Source organism: Hyaena hyaena, unplaced genomic scaffold (assembly GCF_003009895.1).
Source record: "Hyaena hyaena isolate Hyena2069 unplaced genomic scaffold, ASM300989v1 scaffold_1290, whole genome shotgun sequence".
NCBI classification, from domain to species: Eukaryota; Metazoa; Chordata; class Mammalia; order Carnivora; family Hyaenidae; genus Hyaena; species Hyaena hyaena.
In genome coordinates this window covers 52,775-77,472 of record NW_024081923.1, presented here as the reverse complement: position 1 = coordinate 77,472, position 24,698 = coordinate 52,775, and the positions used below count along the sequence as shown (strand labels likewise).

Below are 24,698 nucleotides of genomic sequence, written 5' to 3'. Positions count from 1 at the left end.
TTTTTTTAAATAGCAAAAAAAAAAAAAAGTTAAAACTTAGTGTTAGCTTTTACCAAACTAAAGGCACTTTTTCCCACCTTGGAAATACTGTTTGATGAAACAATAAATTTAAAACCCAAGATGCTAAAAAAAAAAAAAAAAAGGTCACACAGTTGCTTCTGCCCTTTTTGTGAACTCTATTTAAATGTTATAGTATGCTACTTGGAATTAGTTTTGAAAGTTAAATAAAACCCTACTGAGATTATATGAGTACCTTGGAAATGGTCTTAAAGACCAATGAATTTCAACCCTCATACCTTAAGAATGATTATCATTAATTTATTGTTCACTATCTCATGGAGGTATCTTGTTTGGATGTATTTGCCATTACTTTTCATTAAAAAATACTTTTCATGTATCTATTATACTCAACCTCTGATATACATGATATATAAGAAACAATTTCTTTTGTTCAGGTTTTGCTATCTGCTTGAGTAGATATGCTATGTTTCAAGATAGCTACAGTAATATCTGTGAGTGCCAAATAAGTAAAACATATCCACAGAAGTTTAGCTACAGGACATAAGGTCCTACAAAAATGATTAAGAAAATCTCACAGAAGAAATATAATTTAATTAAACCTAAGAAAATGAGTAGGATTTCCACAAGTGAATTAGAGAGGGAGAATATTCCAAGAAGAAAGAATATAATAAATAAAAAAGTAAAACATATAATTCAGCAGCATCAAGAAAGTGAGAGTTAAAGCTGTGTAAGGAGGGGCGCCTGGGTGGCTCAGTCGGTTGAGCGTCCGGCTTCAGCTCAGGTCATGATCTCATGGTTCGTAGGTTCGAGCCCCACATCGGGCTCTGTGCTGACAGCTAGCTCAGAGCCTGGAGCCTGTTTCGGATTCTGTATCTCCCTGTCTCTCTGACCCTCCCCTGCTCATTCTCTCTCTCTCTCTCTCTCTCTCTCAGAAATAAAATTTAAAGAAAAAAGCTGTGTAGGGAAAGAACTAAAGTCTGGAAAAATAAGTAAGATTGTGAATGAAGACATAAAATTATGAACTAAAGACTATCAATTTCATTTTGTAAGCATTATAGAGCCAGTGAAGTTTTTTCACGAGGGAATGTATCACAATGAGTGTATTTTTAGGATTATTAATTTGGCAACAATATAGACAATGGATTTGGGGAGGAGTATCACAGACTCATTTTAGAAGAATGTTTCCATCACTGAGGTATGAAGTAATCACACCTAATGAAGGTGGATGGCTATAGAGTAAGAAAGGACTACACAGTGAGTACAAACTTAGATGTACTGGGACTAAGACAAAGGGCAGTTTGGCATATTTTCATTCATGGCCTTGGAATTCAGATGGGAGAACCAGGGCCAAAGTACTGAAAGAATGTCAAGATGGGCTTAGATCTAGAATCAGACAATGAAAAGCAAGGGTAAGGGCAAGGATTAGTTACTCCTTAAATAAGCATGATCCCTAAAATATAAACAAATACAAGAGACATATCTTAGGGCCAGGCTATGAGTTTTATTAGCCAAAGTCCAAACTGAATAGAGCATCTGGATTGTGAATTTTAGAAGAGGGGTTATACATTCATTTTTTAAAAAACAGCTAATATTGGACAGAATTTATTAAATGAATAAATTAAGCTAATATTGACTCTTCTGACCCCAACCTAATATTTTTCCCAGTGGAGAGTATAGAGAATTCAAAATAGTGTTTGTAGAAGCAATGGCATGGTAATGTTTGATGTTGCCATGCAGTACAGTCTGAATATAGACAGTCCATGCACCTGAGCACTAGGATTAGAAGCAGAAGGAACAATATGATGGTAATTCACTGAGGGAGATGAAACTTACATGGTTCATATTGAAGTTTAACTTATGAATTCTTATCAAGTGAAGAATAATTTATATGATCTTTGACTGCCAACCATTTATTCTTCATCAAAGAAAGGCGTATTCCATGTTGTTAATGTTATTCAGATTACGCAATCTTGAATTTTACCATTATTACACTAGCAATTTTTTCTGAAGATTCCTAACATGATGTAACAGACATGCCAGTGAGCCTATATACACAGAGAAACAGAGGCAAGAGTGCTGGGGTGGTATAGGAGAAAGGTGGGGTGGGACCAGAGAGAGAAAAGAAAAAAAAAGAGAGAGAAGGGGCTAGGGAAGGAAGGACAAGAAGAAGAGGAGGAGAAAGAGGGGAAGATGAGGAAGAAGAGGAAGAAGGTGAAGGAAAAAAAGAGATGAAGACAATGAACTTTTTATTAGGTTAAGCTGAAATCGTTAATGAAGATATAATAAAGCACAATGCAAATATAAAGAAAATATATCTAAGATATAGTTCCTTCTCAAAATGATATTTTTATTTTTATTTTTTCCTTAAATAGTTTATTGTCAAGTTGATTTCCATATATCACCCAGTGTTCATCCCATCAAGGGTCCTCCTCCATTCCCGTCACTCCCCCTCCCCTATACCCCACCCCCATCAGCCCTGTTTGTTCTCAGCATTCAAAAGTCTCTCATGGTTTGCCTCCCTCCCTCTTACCAACTATTTTTTCCCCTTCTCCTCCCTCATGGTCCTCCGTTAAGTTCTTCCTAATCCACCTATACATGAAAACATATGATGTCTGTCCTTCTCTACCTGACTTATTTCGCTCAGCATAACTCCCTCAAGTTCAATCCACATTGCTACAAATGGCCAGATTTCATTCTTTCTCATTTCCATGTAGTATTCCATTGAATAGATAAACCACATCTTCTTGATTCATTCATCTGTTGATGGACACTTAGGTTCTTTCCATGATTTGGCTATTGTTAAGAGTGCTGCTATGAACATTGGGGTACATGTGCGCCTATGCATCAGCACTCCTGTATCTCTTGGGTAAATTCCTAGCAGTGCTGTTTCTGGGTCCTAGGGGAGTTCTATTGTTAATTTTTTGAGGAAGCTCCACACTGTTTTCCAGAGGGGCTTCACCAGTTTACATTCCCACCAACAGTGTAGGAGGGTGCCCATTTCTCCACATCCTCGCCAGCATCTATAGTCGCCTGATTTGTTCATTTTAGCCACTCTGGCTGGTGTGAGGTGGTATCTCATTGTGATTTTGATCTGCATTTCCCTGATGAGGAGGGATGCTGAGCAACATTTCATGTGTCTGTTGGCCATCTGGATGTCCTCTTTGGAGAAGTGTCTGTTCATGTCTTCTGCCCATTTCTTCACTGGATTATTTGTGATTTGGGTGTGGAGTTTGATGAGTTCCTCATAGATTTTGGATATTAACCCTTTATATGATATGTCCTTTGCAACTATCTTTTCCCATTCTGTCAGTTGCCTATTAGTTTTATTGTTTCTCTTGCCATGCAGAAGCTTTTAATCTTGATGAGGTCCCAATAGTTCATTTTTGCTCTTGATTCCCTTGCCTTTGGGGATGTGTCAAGTAAGAAATTGCTGCAGTTGCGGTCAAGGAGGTTGTTTCCTGCTTTCTACTCTAGGGTTTTGATAGTTTCCTGTCTCACATTCGGGTCCTTTATCCATGTTGAGTTTACTTTTGTGTATGGTGTGAGGAAGTGATGCAGTTTCATCCTTCTGTGTGCTGCTGTCCAGTTTTCCCAGAACCATCTGTTAAAGAGGCTGTCTTTTTTCCATTGGATACTCTTTCCCACTTTGTCAAAGATTACTTGGCCATACATTTGTGGGTCCAATTCTGAGTTCTTTATTCTATTCCACTGGTCTATGTATCTGTTTTTGTGCCAATCAGAACTGGCAAGAAGAATTCAAACTTTCACTTTTCGCAGGCAACACGATACTCTACATAGAAAACCCGACAGGCTCCACCAGAAGCCTACTAGAACTGATCCATGAATTCAGCAAAGTTTCAGGGTACAAATCCAATTGGTTTTGTTTGCATTTTTATACACCAATAATGAAGCAACAGAAAGAGAAATCAAGAAACTGATCCCATTCACAATTGCACAAAAAACCATAAAATACTTAGGAATAAACCTAACCAAAGATATAGGAGATCTGTATGATGAAAACTACAGAAAATTTATGAAGGAAATTGAAGAAGACACAAAGAAATGGTAACATATTCCATGCTCATGGATCGGAAGAATAAATATTGTTAAAATGTCATTACTACCCAAAGCAATCTACACATTCAATGCAATCCCAATCAAAATTGAATAAGCATTCTTCTCAAAACTAGAACAAATTATCCTAAAGTTTCTATGGAACCACAAAAGACCCTGAATAGCCAAAGTAATATTGAAGAAGAAAACCAAAATGGGAGGCATCACAATCCCAGACTTCAGCCTCTACTTCAAAGCTGTAATCATCAAAATGATATTTTTAAAAGGACAGTTTCATTGCTTATGGACTATTATTTCACCATGTAGAATATTAGCAAGAGATGAATTTTTTCATCTAAAAGTATGTTCATTTGTTGTATGATTCATAGCCCCAGTATACAGAAGGCTGACTGCTATGTCACTGAGGGGAGATTTCAGATGCAGCACTGTGCCTTTGTTCCTTGAAAACTTGTCAGCAGATGCTGAAAAAAATCATATATGTTCTACTTGCCTTCAGGAACCAAAATACCAAAAATAAGATTTTTTCTTGTTTGTAAACTAAAATTTTTTCAGTGTAGAATATTTAATGACATAAGAGTTCGGTGGCAAGACAAACCATTTATTATTAATGATCACAGAACTACAAAAAAAAAATAACAAGGGCAGTAGGTTTCAAATATGTGGCCACCTACCAGATGTTTAATGCAGATGAAAGCAGCACAGCACATCTGTGGTCACCATCAACAACACATTTCTCTGAAATAAAACTTTCATTCGCCTCTCATTCTCTACACATACCCAACCTCCAAAACACCTTTTACTTGTAATCATTTCTACTATTTGGAGTCATTCCATCAAGTTTCTAGTTCTATAAATCTCCTCCACTTTGGGCTCTCTTTTGGTTTTGTTTTTTCCAAACGTGAGAAGAAAGAAAATTATAAAATGCACCAATTTCAAGATTGAATTGTTGCTTTCTTGCCTCTCCATCTGTACCGTAAAGCTCACCAACAGCATTAATCTTTGACAAATAGGAAACAGCAAAAACATAGTGAATATGAATTGTAAATCAAATCAAGGGATAAAAATCTAATAAACTCTGCCCAATCGAAATTGTCATTACCTAATACAGTCATGAGAGTCAGAATCTCCTGTGGAATTCCTTAAAAATATTCTTTGGGATCTACTCCCACAGAGATTCTGGTGAAAGGCCAGAAATGTACATTTTTAACATGCTCTCCAGGTAAACCAAATGGATGGCCCTACACATTGCAATAATTATTCTAGAAATTGCAGGAATAAATAATTTTCAGTCCTAATTTGACTAACAAAGAATAATTGATAGTGGAATTGATGTGATGGAGACATAGGGAATTAACATCTAGATAATCATACAATTTATAGTACCTGAAAGGACAACACAAAGCCAAAATTAGACCTCATCCTTTGACATTAGGATTTCAGATTTCCTAAAAGTAAGAGAAAGATGGATTGGATTGTGGGATCTAAAAAACCACATTCCTCTCAAGTTGCTGCCATATATAGTAAAATACAGTAGGCCCTACTCATTCCAATTTTCAGACCACAACTGCATACTTTTCCAGTTCTTTCATTATTTTTACCATTTACTGATTTACTGTCTCTTTCAAACCCTATTTCTTGGTCACCCTTACTTCCAAGTCTGTGAACTTCCATGTCTTCCTTAAATTCCAGCCCCAAAGTCCTTCATTTCAACACATCTATTGTCAACACCTTCAGATACATGACATTGCTGCCCACACTGCTACTGCTTGTTTTCCTAAATCCCTAAGCTAAGATGAACCCAATCCTCGTGTCTATTTCCCTCCACTGATCACGACTGAACAAAAAGTACACAGTCTTGCATACTGATGCTATTACAAGATACAATTTTTCCCCTCAGCTGGCTTTTAACCCCACAACAATCCTTTTATATATTTCTGATCAGTTCTGACTCTATTTCCCTACAGTACCTATACTAAATCTTCACCAGTTTATTTGAAGGAACTATTAATTTTCCCAATGCAAAAAAAAAGCTACTTTAACTTTCCATTGCACTACATGCAAATGCCCATGTCTCCATCTCTACCAAATCCTTACACCTGTATCCACAACTGTGCTCCTCCTTCCCCTATTCCCTCTTATCCCAGAAAAATAATTGCTTCTAAACAAAGCCAACAGATCTATCCTATCTTCTCCAAAATTTTGTGATTAATTTTACCTTTTTTATTCTTATCCACTTTCTTCATTGTTCCTTTTTCTTAATATTTCATGACTACCCCATATTTTCTAAGATGCTCACCAAATTTGCATTTCTCCCTAAAATAACCCTTCCTCATTCCCTTATCTTTAATTGGAACTCATAAAATAAGGAATTAAGCTATTTTTTTACATCTTTTTCATTATTTAGCTCTCTATATTCTGCCTTACTACTCCCGTTACTGCTCCCATCTTTTTATTCAAGTTGATATTGCTAACATCAGCAATGACCTCCTCATTTACAAATCCCAGGAATTCTTCTCATTACCTATCCCACTTAACTCTGGCACTGACATCTTCTGCTCTTGTGCTCTCTTCCTATGGGCTCTATGACAGCATTCTCCCTGGTTTTCCTTTCATTTAGCTGCCCCTTTCCTAGAGTTGTGGCATGGGCTTTGCGGTCAGACTATTTCCACCATTTACTAACAATGTGATCTCTCTGACCATAGCTCCCCCCCTCCCCACAGAAAAAGAAGATGATAATAATATACACTTCATAAGGAGGTCACGAGAATTAAATGACAAATTTATTATAAATACTTAACAACACAATGTCTGAGGAATAGTAATGTGGTGGAGTAACTGGTAGACCATGTGGTGTTGATCCATATGTTGCATAGTTGTATAGTTGTTATTGATATTGCTATTGTTATCATAACTATTCTTTATGTCAAAATTTTTCCAAATGAATCCTTTTTTATGTCTGTTAAAATAAACATTCCTGGGCCTTACCCCAACCCTAACAAACTGGACTCTTTGGAATAGATCGCAGTATTATGTATTTTAAGAAGTTCCTTGGGTGACTTTTCTGCTTCTTGAAGTTGTAGATCCACTGTCGTATTTCCTTCTGTAAGTGGGGACCTTGGTATCAGACAGACTGGAGATCAAGTTTAAGGATAAAGACTTGAGTAAATTACTTCTTTCTTAGCTTTAGTTTTCATGACTATAAATGTACTTTAGTACCATCAACTACATAGACTTTTTGAGAAGAGAAAAGTTGATGGTATATATAAATGGTCTAGCACACTACTCTTTATATAGACCACTCAACAAATATTTATTCTATACCCCATTTCATCCTCTGTCAAAAGGTAAAAATAGCATGAATGTGATATAAAGAGCAAATCCTCTCCCACCCTGTGTACCTATCCTCAAGATGTATCTGTGTAAGTCTTCTCTAATGATAGAGCTTTAGTTACCTTATTTACTGGGAAGTCCAGTAAGTGTGACAGTAAATTATAAGGCAATAGAGCAGAGAAAAACTGTAAGTATGGCAGTAACTTAGAGCAAATAGACCAGGAATAATGGAATGAAGTTAAAGTGTCAGGTATTATGAAATAAATTTAAAATAAACTAGGCATTTTGGAAAACAGGTCCCATCTAACAACAGATATTGTTCATGTATTAAAATCTCCAGCACAATCAGCATTATGCTTGCTTCTTTGAAAGTCCAAAGAGTACCATATTTGATCTCTCCCACAAGGACCTAACTAATATCTAACTTTTTTAGAAGACTAAAACACATGAAAAATAAGATGCAAATTTAAGCCATATTTTTCTACTGAATTAAAATATCAGCACTCACCATATATAAAGTCATACTATTTGTTAGAGGTGATTCAGTTGCTTGACTATCTTTCAAACTAGTAGTCAAGAATGATAATCTGTAGAGATAATATAATATAGATAATATAAGTGGGTTAATATGGAAACAGCTCCTCTCAAGTTTCTACATTAGAATTTCTATAGTACGCCCCATTTTTTAAGTTTATTTATTTTTGAGAGACAGAGTGCAAGTGGAGGAGGGGCAAAGAGAGAAAGGGAGAGAGAGAATCCCAAGAATGCCCCACACTGCCATTGCAGAACCCCACACAGGGCTCAATCCTGCAAACCACAAGATTATGACCTGAGCCAAAATCAAGAGTCAGATGCTTAATCAACTGAGCTATCCAGGCATGCCTGTAGTACTACATTTTAAAATTTTCTCTTAGTTTCATTGTTCTGGGTTTGGGGGGAGGTTTTTATATGATTAAGTATGAAACTAAGTGTATTAATTCCTCCTTTCAGTTGTGAAAGAGAAGAAACATTGCTGAGATAATAATGGATTGGTCCATGGAGAAATCAGGAACTGAGATGGGACCTGAAATAAGGTTTAGAGAGCTGAAAAGAAGACAGGACTGCACTCAGGCCAAGACCAAGGAAACATCAGCAAACGGACAGGGGGGTAAGAATGAATATGGCATGTTCATGGTACAATGAGAAGACGAACAGGACTTCAGCAGTTCCCTAAAGTCATGTTACATGGACAGGATGTGAGTAGACATGGAGAGACACAGAAGCCTGACAAGGAATGTAAATTTGCTTCTATGGAAATAGGGTCATTTTTTTTAAATGATGACAAAACAATGAATAATATTATTCTGTTAGTCACATCCACTCACTCAACAACTGGCCACTGGCAGTTAACACAGTCAAAGCCCAATGCTAGGCATTGCAGGAAATAAAATTGAATAAGACATAGTACACTGCTCTCAATGCCACTGAAAAATTAGGACATAAGATAATGACAAAAATAATCATAATCACAGCAGAATATAAATGCTACAAGATAGATACATGATGTTACTATGAGAGGAAGTAGCCAGCTTATGAATAGCAGTAACTCATGATATTTGAATGGTACCTTGAAGGATAGGTATTATGTAGGTGAAGAAAGAACAGGGGACTTCTGGGAGTAAAAAGTATGAGCAGAGGCTGCTCATTTCAACAAGTATCGCCTGCCCACTGTGTTCCAGGTCCTGGATTGATACTGGGGTATAAAGTAGTACCATAACCTCTGCTCTTAATTGCATTATTGAGGCAAGCAGAGCATTTGCTCTTAGGGACATTTGGGGAGTTCCATTCGGGCAAAGCCTTTATATATGAGGAAGTAATGGAATGAAACTGGGAAGACAAATTGAATCAATATATTAATGAAAGTCTTAAATGCCAGGTTATGGTTGCATTGGAAATCTGTTGCTATGGTTTTCATCAGGGGAGGAAAATTATGAGAATTGTGTTTTGGTCAGTCTAAACTGGGAGGAATGCATAGAACATATTTTAAAGGAAGAGATCTTAAAACCAGGAGGCTATTATTACACTAATAAAGTATGGAGGGATAACAGTCTAGGATAACTGGTGACAGCAGAGTGTACTGAGAACATGTTAACGTTCTAGTCACTTGCTAAGAGTTTATGTGAATTCTCTCACAGAATCCCTGTTACAGGTGCTGTTATTACTCCCTATTGACAGATGAGTAAACTGAGTATGAAGACATTACAGACCATGCCCATGTCCCACAAATTCTAAACAATGAAGCATAGGCAATCTCCAGAAATTATACTTTTTAACCACTGGCTATGGAGTCAAAAACAGATCTAAATTTTGAACTTACACGTCTAAGTAAAAACTGGCTCAATTAACAGAGGTTTTAATACCTCCTTGTAATTTAATACAAGGAGGTTTACAAACTCTCTTTTTCACTGAAAAACTTTATCAACTAAAAAAAAAAAGTTATATCATTCCTCTCCTAAATCAGACTCACTGAAAGCTTTAGTGGTTTTCAAATTCACTAATAGAATTTTAATAGCAGAATATATCTCAGACAGTATTAACTCCAACCTCACAACTTTACAGAAAAGGGAATTGAGACCAAGATTAAGGGAATTTCCCAAAGTCAAAAAAGCCAGCCAGAGATCTAACACAGATTAAAACCTACGCCTTCTGTTCCGAGCCTACTATAATACAGTACTCTGATGTTATCATATAGGAAAGAATAAAACTCTTCTGTTATGTTTTCCATAGCAAATATATGGATGATCCCAACACTGGGTCATAAAGGGAGAGTACTTTTTACTTTAAATTCCAGAAATATATATATATATATATGTAATATATATATGCATATATATATATAATTGATTGTATAACTACTGACTCAAAATCACAACAGTAAATTGTATTAACAATTAAGCCCATTTTTCATTTTAACAGTTTTAACAGATAAATTTATCTACAACAGCGGATTTTCAGGCAATGATGTCAAGTAGGTCCACTTCCAAATCACAATAAATATTTAGTGGGCAAATAAATAAAAATCCATATGCTACTTGTTAACTCTCACAGTGATAAAGAAACACCAGGGTTTGTTGGTGTTGTTGGTGTTTTGGGTGGTTTTTTGGGTTGGGGGGAGTGAATGGGTGAGAAGGTAGAGGGAACACCAGAAGGTGTCCAAGTTTAAAATGCATTGCTGTTTTGAGTGTACATCCTTCCAGAAAACTCTTCCTTTTTTTTTTTTTTTTTTTGGCTCATTACCAGGTGTTTCCCTTTCCAGCATCAAAGTTGAGCATGGATAGTAAAAGTATGGCCAGACCAATTTGCTCTCATTTATTTTGAGCCATTGCCAGACTCAGAAAAAGAACAAAAGGAACAATATCCTTTTTATGTCTTTTTAAATTAAATGGTCTTCCATGAAATATCTTCATACTATTAAGTATGTTATAAAATGTTCTACACTGATGTAGGACCAAAATATCTCAGAGAACTCTGTGAGTTCAAGGCTAATGGAATGTGCCAAAAGGGCTACCATACAAGCAGAGAAACCACACTGGGAGGCTCAGAGAGTAATGGTGTAGGTCTCTCTGTCAGGAACAAAACAAGCCCAAATAACAACTGGAAATATTCTGTCAGTTATCTCCTTATGGTCCTCCCTAGCCACAGGTTAGAAAAATAAAAATGAAAGGAGTTTGAAGTAAGAAGAAAATATAAACCAGGAAGATTGTAAAGAAAAGCTTGATTCACTTCAAATTCATTGGATGAGCAATTGATTAAAGATGAACACCTACAGGGGCACCTGGGTGGCTCAGTCGGTTAAGCGTCTGACTTCGGCTCAAGTCATGATCTCATGGTTCGTGGGTTTGAGCCCCACATTGGGCTCTGTGCTGATGGCTCAGAGCCTGGAGCCTGTTTTAGATTCTGTGTCTCCCTCTTTCTCTGACCCTCCCCTGCTCATGCTATCTCTCTCTCTCTCTCTCTCAAAAATAAATAAAACATTAAAAAAAAGATGAACACCTACATAACACAGTTCATGTCACTGGATAGAATAAGAAAGAAAAAGATAAAAGAAGCATATGTCGAAGTGGGGTGGAATTAACGGGCAAAAAAGAGGAAAGCAAATAATTTAAAAAGCAAAAGGAGAAAAGAAAGAAAATGAAAAAAATTAAGCTGACAGGAAGGAACATATGAAATGCAGCTGTGATGCTCATTTGCTCTTCTTTTAAAATGTAAATTACTTCTGATTTTGAAGTCAAGGTCTTGATATTTTCCTGTGGAAATATAGCCATGTACACTTTAAATAGTCTCTTCTACAAAAGAGAGAAAATTAGGAGAGATAATGTAGTTTTCCTGTAAGGAATTAAGAAATAGTCTAAAAAACCTAAAGCGTTTCAGGGTAAGTTGTCTGCAACAGACAACAGCTTTAAAAACCTCCAAATTTCCTAGCCTGATGCGGGCACAAAGAGAGTCTGGGACTTGGTTGCCTGGCAACCGCGCTCTTCACAGGCAGCTGGAGTAAAAGGAACCGCCTGGTGCCAAATGGCCTTTCACCTGCTTCGTTAAAGGGAAATCAAAGTGGAAGTGTCACTTCGCAAAGGCCAAGAGCCCTTTGAGAAACCAAGGCTAGAGAAACCCTCCTCTGGCTTCATTTTGTTTGCGGAGTCATTTGATGAGGGTTTTCTAATGCCTCAGTAATCAGCGGTGCTTTCTCTCTCCTTGCCCCTCCTCTGGGTACCACCCTCCATAAAACAGGCAGTAAGCTTCGTGCTCTGATGGTGTATAGAAGGCAAAGCAATCGTTTTAAACATTTTGCTCTGAACTGATAGTTAAACTCTGAAAATTAGTAAAAAGGCTTGTAACTCTTTTAGTGATGACCTTTCGTGAACATCTCCCCAGTTCATTAGATGTGCTTTCTGAGAATACTGAGACTATAAAGTTTATTCGTGATGAAAAGAGACTTAGAAATAGCTACACAAATATTCTGGTTTTACTTACACACCTGGTGACTGGATTTATTTTAGAAACTTACTTGGCTGGCTATTTTAGTGGAAATGTGAAAAGTGCCTGGAGGTGATTTCATATATAGAGTGTTCTTTCCAAAAGAATTCATAGAGCCCATTCCTAAAATGTATTCTCCTATACACCTTTGGTCTGTGAAAATTTTAGAATTTGCTAGAAAATACAGTTTTGTAATGGAAGCTTAATGAGTAACTTCCATTTAGTCCAACTGTCTTACAATCAAACAGTAAAATGTGAGTGGAAACTGGGCAGCTAGCTGTGTAGCCATCAGAAACAAAGCACTGAAGAAAGCAGTGAAATCTGGCACCCACTCCTGTCACTCAGCACCACACTGCTTTTCTAACTCGAGTAGCATAGACATAACTAATGTACACAGTTTGCATTTCGATTTTTTCTTCAGGTAACTTTTTTTTTAATTGGGGAAGATAACGAGGAGAAAGGAGGGACAGAATCCACAACAGGCTCCCCATCCAGCATGGACCCCACCCCCACAGGACTTGAGCTCACGAACAATGAGATCATAACCTTAGCCGAAATCAATAACCAACACTTAACCGACTGAGCTGCTAAGGCACCCCCACGTAACTTCTCAATATAAAACCTAAAAGTATAATGTTAAACTTTTCAGGTCATTCAAATTATATGTATTTATTTCAGCTTTATTCACTATGAGCATAAAGTATAATTACTTTTTATACGTTTTATAGCACTTATTCACTCTTATTCCTTTATTTTATTGTACTTTACTAAAATATGTTTTTTATGTTCAAAACTCTGTGTGTATGTGTGTATATATTCCATAATCCACCCCCCATTTCCACCCCCAGAGTTGAGATGGAAATGGATTTTTATTCTCCACATGATTTCTCAAGGCAGTCTTCTGTGATTGTCAGTAGCTATAGAATCACCCAGAAGACTTTGGTCAATGAAGGTGAAGAGGTGTCAAGCAGCTAAAAGGAAAAAGAGAACAGCTTATAAGCACTCCTAATACCTCTCCCAGAGGTCAAATCAATTATTAAAGACTGAGGTGAAAGAAGAAAGGAGTATAATTCTGCTCCAAGTTGAAGATACATCTGACCTGAATTTTATGGCTTTCACCCTCTCAAGAGTGGCTACAAGAATATTAGCTGACATTATTACTCACCTAACCTTAAAAGTAAAAATTCCCAGAAACTTTATTATGTAATAAAATGTGAAATATTTGGTCAACTGGTGATTCTTAAGTAATTACATGTTCCAGTAGAAGATTATTTTCTCTTTCAGGATGGTTATAAAGTGTTTTTGTAATAATCAATTGTAGCTTTTCAAAAAGCCTTAATTTACACTGTTAAAATGGAAGACAACTTTGTTTTCTTTTATTTTAAAAACCTGGCACCATAAGTCCTTCACAGAAAATTTGGGGTAGAAGGTAAGACCCTGAGGCCATAAGTTAGCACATAAGTTATTAACCTTGGCTGTATGTTAGGATGACCTGGGGAACTTTTTAAAAATGTTGATTCCCTACTCACACATTTCTCTTCATCAAGGCTGTAATCTTTATTCCACATCTGAGTCAATTCTGTATGAAACAGCATTAATATGTGTCCATGAACTTCTAAGTTAATTTAGATTTAAAGTTTAAGAGGTGTCATTTTCTAGGAGATGGACTTCAGGAGACTAGTTACACTATTGCGGAAAAAATGAGCACAGTGTTTAATGTTATTTATGCCTAATTGCTTGCCCAACATCTTTGTCTCTCTAGTCTTGTGCTCCTGTAACCTTCCATTCTAATGCCTGTATCTTAATATTATTACTAAATTAATAATTAATATTATTAAATTAATAATTAATATTAAAATTAATATTTATGTCCTAAAATATTAATGTCCTCTTTAAGAGGAAATTAATGCTAAAAAGTATTCTAAATTATATACAAGTATAAGTAGTAAAATAAATGTTAGCTCTTATTGATAGCATCCAGCCAGGTTACACTTGGGGGTGGGGAGCCATAGTGCCTATACTGTAACTGTACAACAACAAGTACACACACAGTTTACTTTTAGAAAAAAAAAAGCTGAGCTCTTTTTTCCATAAAATCATATACCTATTTCCTTAATATGTAGTATTATTTTCTAATAGAATGTTTAGGGTGTGTGTAATATTATACCATCCCATGAAAGAATTAGAATGACCTAATTCTCTACTTCTAACATTACTGATGAAAAACTGATGTGTATACAAGAATTGGGATATAACTTTTATAATTTGCTACCACACATCATTTACAATAATCTGTAAATTTTCTCACTCTATGCTTAAGAATAGAATAAATTCTATGTTACATGTACTCCCCTAACTTACAGCTTCAAATGGAAAAGTTTGTGCTATTGCTACCTAGTAATGAGAGATACACTCGATTTTCATTTACTGAAGTTATATTTATTGGCAACAAACTGTCCTTCTGATCTTTGTCCTTGAGTCCTACAACTGTTAGATTTCCTAGTTTCAACAAAGAAAAATCACTTCTGTCTATGTTAAGCAGAAGTAGGTCTTACTGGAAAGATGTAGGATATTAAGAGTTGTTAGGAAAACTGGAGATCAGACTCCAAAAACAGGCAGAAACCAAGCATACAGGCAGAAGAGCATCGGGATGAGGTCACTTTGTAAAACCAGTCTGGTCAGAAAGCATCCATTAGCTCCATTGCCGGTACAACCATCAGATACCGGAGAAACCACTGGAAGCCATTGCAGTCATTGGTGTACAATGAATCTGGTACTATATTCTCAACTGTTCCTCCATCCTTGTATTTACTACTTTGGTGTCAATATCCCAAGCAGAAGCATCCTATCTGCTGAGCTAATATCACTTACCTTGTATGCCTACTGATACTATAAATGCCAGGAGTAGAGAAAAGGAAAGTTTGTCATCCTTTGGCTTCTGTACTGGGAGCTGGAGCTCTGGATCCAACGAAGATTCTAGGAATTAGATATTTCTTAAAATACAAAAGGGTTTTGGAAAATGGACAGCTGTAAAAGTGAGAGGCATGTTTTCATCACATTTCCCAATTACTACACATGTGAACAGAATCATATCTCTATGATAATGGAGGTTGAGAAAGATTCCATGATTATGAATTTGTAGAATCAACTTCAAATATGAAGCATTGACAAAATTTCCATTAGTTAATTTTGGATGACTGACTCTGGGATTAAGTACAAGTTTTTTGTTACTATTTTGATAACTATGGTCAGCACAGGTCATGAAAGCAGATACCTAGAGCCTTACACACAAGCAATAAATACAGTTACCAACATGGTATGATTTAATGGGTAAAAATTTTGATGGCTGAGAATTGGACATTATTTCTAATGAATAATGATAAATATACAACATTTGTTGATATCACAATATCACTATATTTGTGTGATGTGAGCAAAGCAGTGATTAGATAAAATTTTGTAGTTTTAAGTGATTATATTAGAAAATAAGACTTGAAATCAGATACTTAAGAGTCCATGTTAGGAATCCAGTAAAATATGAGCAAACTAAAATGAAAGGAAGTAAGACAAAGAAAATAAAGAGGACTGTAAAATAGAAAACAAATTATTTAAAAAAACTGCAAATTGGTTCCTTGAAATTCCCATCAATCAAATTCATCTTTTTAACAGAACATAAAATGAGACAAAACCATCTCAAAAGATGCAGAAAATATTTTTACAAAAGTCAACACTCATTCATGATTTTTTCAAAATCATTCATAATATTAGTGATATTGATAAACAGAACTAATGAATAATAAAGGAAATACATAATAAGCACATAAAAAAGTGCTTAACATCATAAGTTACCAAGAAAACTAAATTTAAAATCATGATGATTTAACAGTATACATTCACTGGAATAAGCAAAATTTTAAAGACTGAACATAAAATTTGACAAGATTATAGAAAGACTGGAACGCTCACATATTGTGGTGAGAATGAAAAAAAAGATAAAGTCACTGAGGAAAAGAGTTTGGCAGTTTCAATGTAAAGTGAAACACATTCTTACCACATGACCCAGCAATTCCACTCCTATTTATTTAACTGTGAGAAATGAAAACATACGTCCACACAAAGACTTGTACACAATGTTCACAGCAGTCTTATTCATAATAGTCTTAACACTGGAAACAGCTCAATCGTTCATCAATAAAAGACGGGATAACCTGGTATTTTATATAATGATACACTACTGAGCAACAAATAGGTGTGAGGTACTGATATATGCAATAAAGTGTGAATCTCAAAAACATTTTACTTTCGGCCCCTGGGAGACTCAGTCAGATGCTCAAGCATTTGACTCTGGATTTCAGCTCAGGTCATATCTGGCATTTTGTGGGTCTGAGCTCCACACTGCCAGGATGGAGCCTGCTTGGGACTCTCTCTCTCTCTCTCTCCTCCTCTAGCTCTGCCCCTCCCACCCTTCTATACACACACACACACACACACACACACACACACACACACACATTATTACATTTATGTGAAGTTTTTAAAAAGGCAAAAAGCAATCTGAGGTGAAGAAAATTAGAAGAGTGGTTTTCTAGGGGTTCATTAGCCAGGAAGAAGAATTAGAGAATTGTTTTTTTAAGGGATATGTTCTATATCTTGTTATGGATTGTGCTACATGGGTATATTATTTCTTTCAGACCTCATTGAATTGTATCTTTATGACTTATATATTTCAATTTATTCAATTTACCTCAAACAGAAAACTTAGCAAATATTAAACTCTAATTAGTAGGTTTGCTTTGTGGCTTATCAATTCTGAAATTCTGTTTTCTGTATTCTAGGTTTGAGTAAATGAATAAATATATTAAAGATAATTGGAGGAAGTTTTCTCACACACACACACACACACACACACACACGTATATTTTCTATTCACTGAGAAGGCAGAGGAGTAAAGACACACCAGTAGCCATGGCATGCCTACTTTCCAGGTCTTGGTTTCTGAACTTATTTTCCACTACATGGAACCAGAATTCCTAAGAGAATTAGATGATACCAGTGCTAAGACATGAAAAGTACAAGATAAACCTACAACCTCTTATTGTGACAGAAAGTAAGGAAGTAAAGAATAAGGGAACGTGTCAAATGAACACAAGAGTCAACTCAAAAAGACTCCCACTGACCGAACCTGGGACTATTTGATCATTAAAATAAATACTGATAGTAACGGATTATAACCCGGTGAGTAAACTAAGAATCCATGACTTCATGCTGAAATAAATACATGGATGAGTAAACAAAAATAAATGCAAGAAAAAGGAAATGCACTTTTTATGGTAGAATGCAGACCAATAAATAATGATACAATGATGGAGTTAGAAAATCATGAGTGGACATCAAATCTAGTAGATAAAGTTTGATGAACAGGATACTCACCATTCCCAAGTTCGAGGCCCACGTCAGGCTCTGTGCTGACAGCTCAGAGCTGGGAGCCTGTTTCAGATTCTGTGTCTCCCTCTCTGTCTCTGCCCTTCCCTCACTTGTGTTCTGTCTCTTGTGAAAATAAATAAACATTTAAAAAATTTAAAAATGCATAACCTGAAACTAATAATGATGAAACATCATTAAGCTCAGGTTGAGGCATATTCTATAAGATAACTAATCTGTAAGCAACCCTTCGAAAATTAAGACCATAAACATTAAGTATGGCTGATGATCTGTTGCAAATTAAAAGATACCAAAGAGACATACAAATTGCTTAAATGTAAATCATGCTCCTGGTTTGGATCTTGACTAGGGAAAAAGTAAGGAAATATCCTCATTTTGATAACTATGTTGTCAATAGGTAAGAGAAAGAACATGCTCTTAGGAAACACACAGTGAGTTATTTAGGGGTAAAATTTGTGATCTCTGTGATTTGCTTTCAAATGACTCAGAAAAAAAAAAAGAACAATATGTAATTATATAAGAAGGGAAGCAAATGAGACAAAATATAAATAAGTGAATCTGGTTGTAGGTTATGTGGGTATTTCTAGTCCCTTGTGCTATTCTTGAAATATTTCTTAAGTTTGAAAGTATATCAAAATAGAAAGTCACTAAATAAATAAATGTCAGGAACTTGCTCCTCCACTACCAATGCTCTCCCCCCATAAAAGCTGTTACATGGGAGATTGGTGAGTCAAAAAAGAATAGTACAAAATTCCAGTGTTTCTAGCTCCAGGGTCTTTGGAGGGTAGTTCCTAAACATAGGCTGGAAGAAAGCTCCTCTTTTGCCCTGCTAGGAAAAGTCCCTGAAGGTAATTCTTGCCTTTATCTTAAGTCTGGTTCTATTTTGTTGGATTGCAAGAATAGGACTAAGGAAGCAAGAATCAGACTAATTATTCTTTTGCCTTGGGAAAAAAATCTTTTATTGTCAGTGAAAGATTTTTGATGCATTTTTTATGAATGATAAAGAAAACTTTTTCTAAAGTAGCTAGATATTTGTAAGCCTACGGCTATGCTGAAAACTCGAAATGCACACAGCTGTTTGAGCACCGTCTGTCATTAACTGTGTGAGGTTTAAGCATTCTGTTTCATGAGATCAAGATTCTTTTTGTCTGAGGAAAGTAGGACTGAGTTTGCTGGGAGTGAGATCCCAGGACATTTGCATCCTTTTCCTTGCCAGACCAGTTCTTTTGTTCATTTGTATCTTGCAGGCCAAAATCTTTATGTTTTAAAGTACAGCAGCATATTTTTCACTCACTAATGAACCCTGATTAGAATTCAACACTTTTAGGTGATATTTATGACAAAGTCATGTTGGAAGGGATATGTATCTTTCAGATATGCCTTCAGGAACTCTGAAAAAATCCATAGTTAAAAATTATCCATTCTTGGGGCGCCTGGGTGGCTTAGTCGGTTAAGCGTCCGACTTTCGCTTAGGTCATGATCTCGCGGTTCGTGGGTTCGAGCCCCGCGTCGGTCTCTGTGCTGACTGCCAGCTCAGAGCCTGGAGCCTGTTTCCGTCTGTGACTCCCTCTCTCTCTGACCGTCCCCTGCTCACGCTGTCTCTCTCTCTCCTAGAAATAAATAAAACATTTAAAAAAAAATTATCCATTCTTGGGGTGCCCGGGTGGCTCAGTCGGTTAGGCGTCCGACTTCAGCTCAGGTCATGATCTCGTGGTCTGTGGGTTCGAGCCCCTCATCGGGCTCTGTGCTGACAGCTCAGAGCCGGGAGCCTGTGTCAGATTCTGTGTCTCCCTCACTCTCTGCCCCTCCCCAGCTCCTGCTCTGTCTCTCTGTCTCAAAAAATAAATATTAAATTTTTTTTTAAATTATCCATTCTTTTCCTAATTTGGAATAGTTATTGGAAGTGACATATCCTGTCATTCAACTAGATATAAAACTGCTTAATATATAAACTTATCATCAGAACACATACACATAGCCTTGCCATTAGCTCAGGTTAATACACAGTGGGACAAAAGATATTCCACTCTTATAGGTCTATTCACTTACTGTTGATTAAAATATTTTAAGATAAAGCATAGTTAATTCTCATTGGAATAAAAATTGGTATTGGACATCTTATAATTATATTATTCTTTATTATCTCTCTGATCCTTGGTTTCCTTATTTGTCAGATGAAAATTAGAAATATTAAATGAAATGACATATATAAAGTACTTAGGAGAATGTCTGGCACATAAATGCTCAATAAATGGTATCTATATATATAAATTATTTTATATTAGACAGCGTCAAATTAAGACTACTATATTGAATATATGTTTATGAGCTCTGAGGTCAAGAAATTTAGAGATCCCAGAAAAAGTTTAGCTAATAAAGAAAGCAGCAAAAACATATTGGTAGATAGAACTCCAGGCTAGTGGCATGTCTGGGAGGTGGTGATGAAAAATGGGCTAATTTCTACGACTTTGGAAACCCAGCAAGGCACAGGATTTGGAAACATTTGATACAGAAGAAGTCAGAAAATTATAGAGAAAAAAAACAGATGTGGGGCAGGGGTGAAGGAGGGATACAAAAAGTTGAAAGTCTAGGCTCACCACCTTCAGCTTTCCCCTTCCATCTACATACACTGAATACAAGTGGTCAAGTACCCTATCCCCAGGAGCAGAAAGGTGTAGGGATAGAGGTTTAGTCACCGATATTGAATAGATGGAGATAAAAATCAATGGGATATGAGGCACATAGTAAAGGAAGGATGAGGTACATAATTGAACATAGGAGTAATTATTGACCCACTGTAAACATGACAGACTCATCCCAAGACCTCTGCCCCTCAATACACAGTTGATTAGAAACCAATGTCAGGTCTCATGTAGAAGAGTTGAGAATTTTTTTCTAGAGAAAGTAAAAAATTCCAGAGATTGACCTCCTTGCGTGGATATTTGAGGCCCGAGTGACTGACCAGGATTCAGACCAATTTCACAGAACTGAGGGATACTCATGGCAAGCACCAGAGATCACAGAGCATCCCATCAAAAATTGAAGGCCTTGTTGTTAAGTAGAAATGATCATCAAGGATCAGGAAACATGTGTGGAAAATCTCCAGAATATAAGAGAGAGACCAAGTAAGAAAACCATGAAAAGCAATCCAGAGGAGAGGTAACGCATGAAATTCAAGAATATTTCAAAATTAAAACCAAACTGCAAATTAATACATCAGAGAGATAGATGTTTTTGTATCAATAAAATGGACGACACTTAGAAGGAAGAACTAAAATAACATAGTTGAAACAAAAATTTCTACAGAAGCCTGTAGTAAATAAATTATCAAGAAGTAAAATATGAGAGACAAGCTAAGAGTTAAGAACATCAAATCAAGAGCTCAAATAACTAATTACTGTGAGTTTCATAAAGAGAATAGAAGGGAGTCATAGGGATAAAAATATTTTTTAAAAGCATACTTTTCTAAAACTAAAAAAATGTGTATTTCTAGATTAAAAGAATTCAAAAATGTACCAGCACAATTAATTTTTAAACTATCCAAAATAAGGCATATTCGTGACATTTTAGAATACCATGTTAAAGAAAACACCCTAAATAATCAATAATAATGATAACAATTTAAAAAGAAATCACATCCAAAGAATGAGCATGAGAATTACATCAAGTTTTTCAACAATAGCACCTGATGATTCAGAAACAAAGAAATTTTCAAACTAGATTTTTTTTTCATTCAAGAGTAAGAGCAGAATAAAAATATTTTTATACATTCAAAGATTCACAAAAGTATCCTTCCTTTCTTAGGTAGCTGTTGGAAAGGAGTGCAGAATGGAAGCATTAGTTCTACACAGGCATTAGTGTCAGAGTTTCTTTGGGAAATAAACTGTTTTCCTATAAATACTAACTCATCTGTGATCATAAGGGAGAAAAAGGGACTATTTATAAATGATTAATCAAGACAAAATTGTAAGCATACTATTTAAAATTACAAGGTAATCAATATAGACAATAATAATAAACTTACTATAAAGTAATAAACTTATATTGAAAGGAAAAGGAGGGTAGTATAAGTGAGATAAATTTTTATTTATCAGAAACAGTTAATACAATGTTTGAAATTGATACTCAAAAGTTGTTTCATAAACATATCTTCATATGCCTATAATTGGAGTTTGGATCTATAATGACATGCCTGAAGAAACTGCCCTTCTTCTCATGGAAGCCAAGTCCTACGAGAAGATGAGCAGATCAAGAGAGATTTTTTTAATTACATTAAGTCATCAGAAAGTGGACGTTAGGCACCGTGACTTAAGCACTGGGAACAAGTTGTGGTTCCAGGAGCACCAGAAACCTGAACTTGAAGTGGATACAAGGATCCGTGGTGAATTCATCTCAAGCAGGATATGGAAGAGAATACAGTCTGCCTAACGGTCGTACATATTTGTAAACAAAGCAGAACAATTAGAATAAATATTAAACAAACACTAACACTTAAAGCCTATAGCACTAAGTATGGTTCAACTCTAACCCTTGGGTACCCCAGCGGAGGATCAGCAGGAAAATCTCAGCCCCCTCTTTCTCTCCAGGAGGCACAGATCAGTAGCTAGAGCAAAGGATAGTAGAGATTCTGATCCTGATTACAGGCACCATTTCCATCCACACTGGAGCCAAATCTCTTTTGGAAAATCTGAGATATAGGAAGTGGGGTGTGCTAAGAACCTACCAGTCACTTTGATTAAGCTATTCATTCACTGGAAGCTGATACAAACTGCTAAAGCAAGTCTTCCTGGAAAAACTTCTAATTCAAAAGACCTAATGGGAATTTTTATATCTGAGATCTAAGATTATCGCTCACCATATACCTGAAACAGTTATCTCAGCAGTCCCTGATGGAATTGTGAGAATTCTCTGGACTCCAAGTTGGATGACAACTGTAGAAAACTCTTTGTGATTATCAGTTAAGCTCCAGATGTCTCCAGAAACATGTTTTTTCCTGAGTGACACACACTGCAAACTCCACGCTTTGTGAGTGAGTGGCACAAAGCCACTCAGTGGGACAGCTGCAGTGAGTGGCTTCACATAGCACATCACGGTGTACTTTCTTCAGGTTAGGTTACACACCCCCTACTCAATTGTCCTGTAATAGCTGCATGAATCAGAGGAAAAAGATAACTCTACAACTGAATATAAAACATAAAACATGATAGGGCAAGGAATATGAGGTATGTAATGTATGATTAATAAGTCTGAGTTCTGTTTCCTGTGACAGTATAAATATTTGCAAGTTTTTAAGCTAAGGAGACTATAGAGAGATCTACCATGAATATAATGGATTATTCTTCTCTAATTATAATCCTGTGGGTCTGTAGCAATCTGCGAGGAGCAGGGGATCTTATAATAGGCTCCACTCTAAAAGCCAAGTTTTTCTCTGGTCATACTACGGTACCACCTTGTTTTTATATCATGTTCATGTTGTCCTTGTCTCTGTTTCCACTTTAAACGTTGACCTTTGAGAGAAAGTATGCTTTATGCTTCTTTCTCTCTTTATTCTCTTCCTCCCCCTCCTTCCTTTCCACTCTTTCTGTGGAACTGAAAGAGTGTCTCTGGATGTTGATCCCTGTCTATATGCTGAGAGAACTCTTTTCCACTCCCCAACTCTTTCCCCCTTGCCTTCTATGTAGCTGGATTGTACAGCTGTTTCAGAATCTGGCTTTAGTATTTAATAGTGGTGTAACAAGTTATTCCAAATGGCTTAAATTAACAATAGCAATGATCCCACAGTCTCTGTAGGTCAGGAGTTCAGGCATGACGTAACTCCCAGGCTCAAGTGGCAAGGATGCTTATTATTTAAAAGCTCACCCGTGTAATTGACAAGACTCCATTCTTCGTAGCTCTTGGATCAAGGCCTTGGTCCCTCATGAGGTGCTGGCCAGAAGGCCTCCCTTGGCTCTTGCTATGTGCATCGCTCCAGAGAATATCTCACAACCTTGCAACTTGCTCCATGCGAGTGAAACAAACTATAAACAAGAGAGAGTGCCATAGGATGGAATTCATCGTCTTTGGTAATCAAATCACAGAAGTAATATCCAATTAATTTTGTTTTATTCATCTCTTCAGAGGCAAGTCGCAAGACCCATTCAAAGAGAAGGGATTATCCAAGGGTGTAAGTACCCAGAGGTGAGGATCACTGGGGGCCATTTCAGAGACTGCCTACCAGGCATGCTTAGAGTGAAGGGCAGGACAGGTATTTGCAGAGGCTGGAGGAGAGAGAAGGTTGGGAGCTATGTTAGAGCTGCCTACCACCTTGGCTGTATGGTTGGCCCAGTCCAGATCCACATCTATCCTTTTCTCTCTCTTTGAATTCACCCTAGACTCTCACTTTGTCTTCACCATAAGGTTCCATACTCATTGAACCCTTGGTTTGAAACATTTGCCCTCACTGTCTAATTTTCTGTCCTTCCCATTAGCAATAACTAACATTTATATGTTGGTATATGTATAGGTTATAAAGCATTTTACCTGAAAGGAACTGAATTTCAGAAAGAGATATAACCAAATGGCAGAAAAGCAGTGGCCAGAGAAGTAGAAATGTCCAGATAGTGAAGGATCATAGCAATGAATTGTTTCAAGCATTCGGTTGTCAGCTTTATGTTTTCTATTCAAAACTAGTTTCACCAAATCACCACCGTAGATCCAGGGTATTATTTGCAAACTGCGGAGTTTTATCATTTGGTTCTTTTGTAAGTTTAATAAATTTGATGTAGTTGATGTTCGATGACTATAATAATCACAGAGAGTCATAAATTTTAAATAGAAAA

The 24,698-nt window shown here is 36.4% G+C and overlaps 1 long non-coding RNA gene across 1 annotated transcript in view; it reads right to left on the bottom strand.

Annotated features, from left to right (window-relative positions):
- Positions 1 to 23,891, bottom strand: part of LOC120224964 — a 26,923-nt gene extending 3,032 nt beyond the window's left edge. Inside the window, exons 1-2 of the long non-coding RNA XR_005526706.1 lie at positions 23,740 to 23,891; positions 15,310 to 15,414 (exon numbers count right to left, since the gene is read on the bottom strand). This is a non-coding gene — a long non-coding RNA (uncharacterized LOC120224964). The remainder of the gene's footprint in view (positions 1 to 15,309; positions 15,415 to 23,739) is intronic.
- Positions 23,892 to 24,698: the final 807 nt, after the last annotated feature.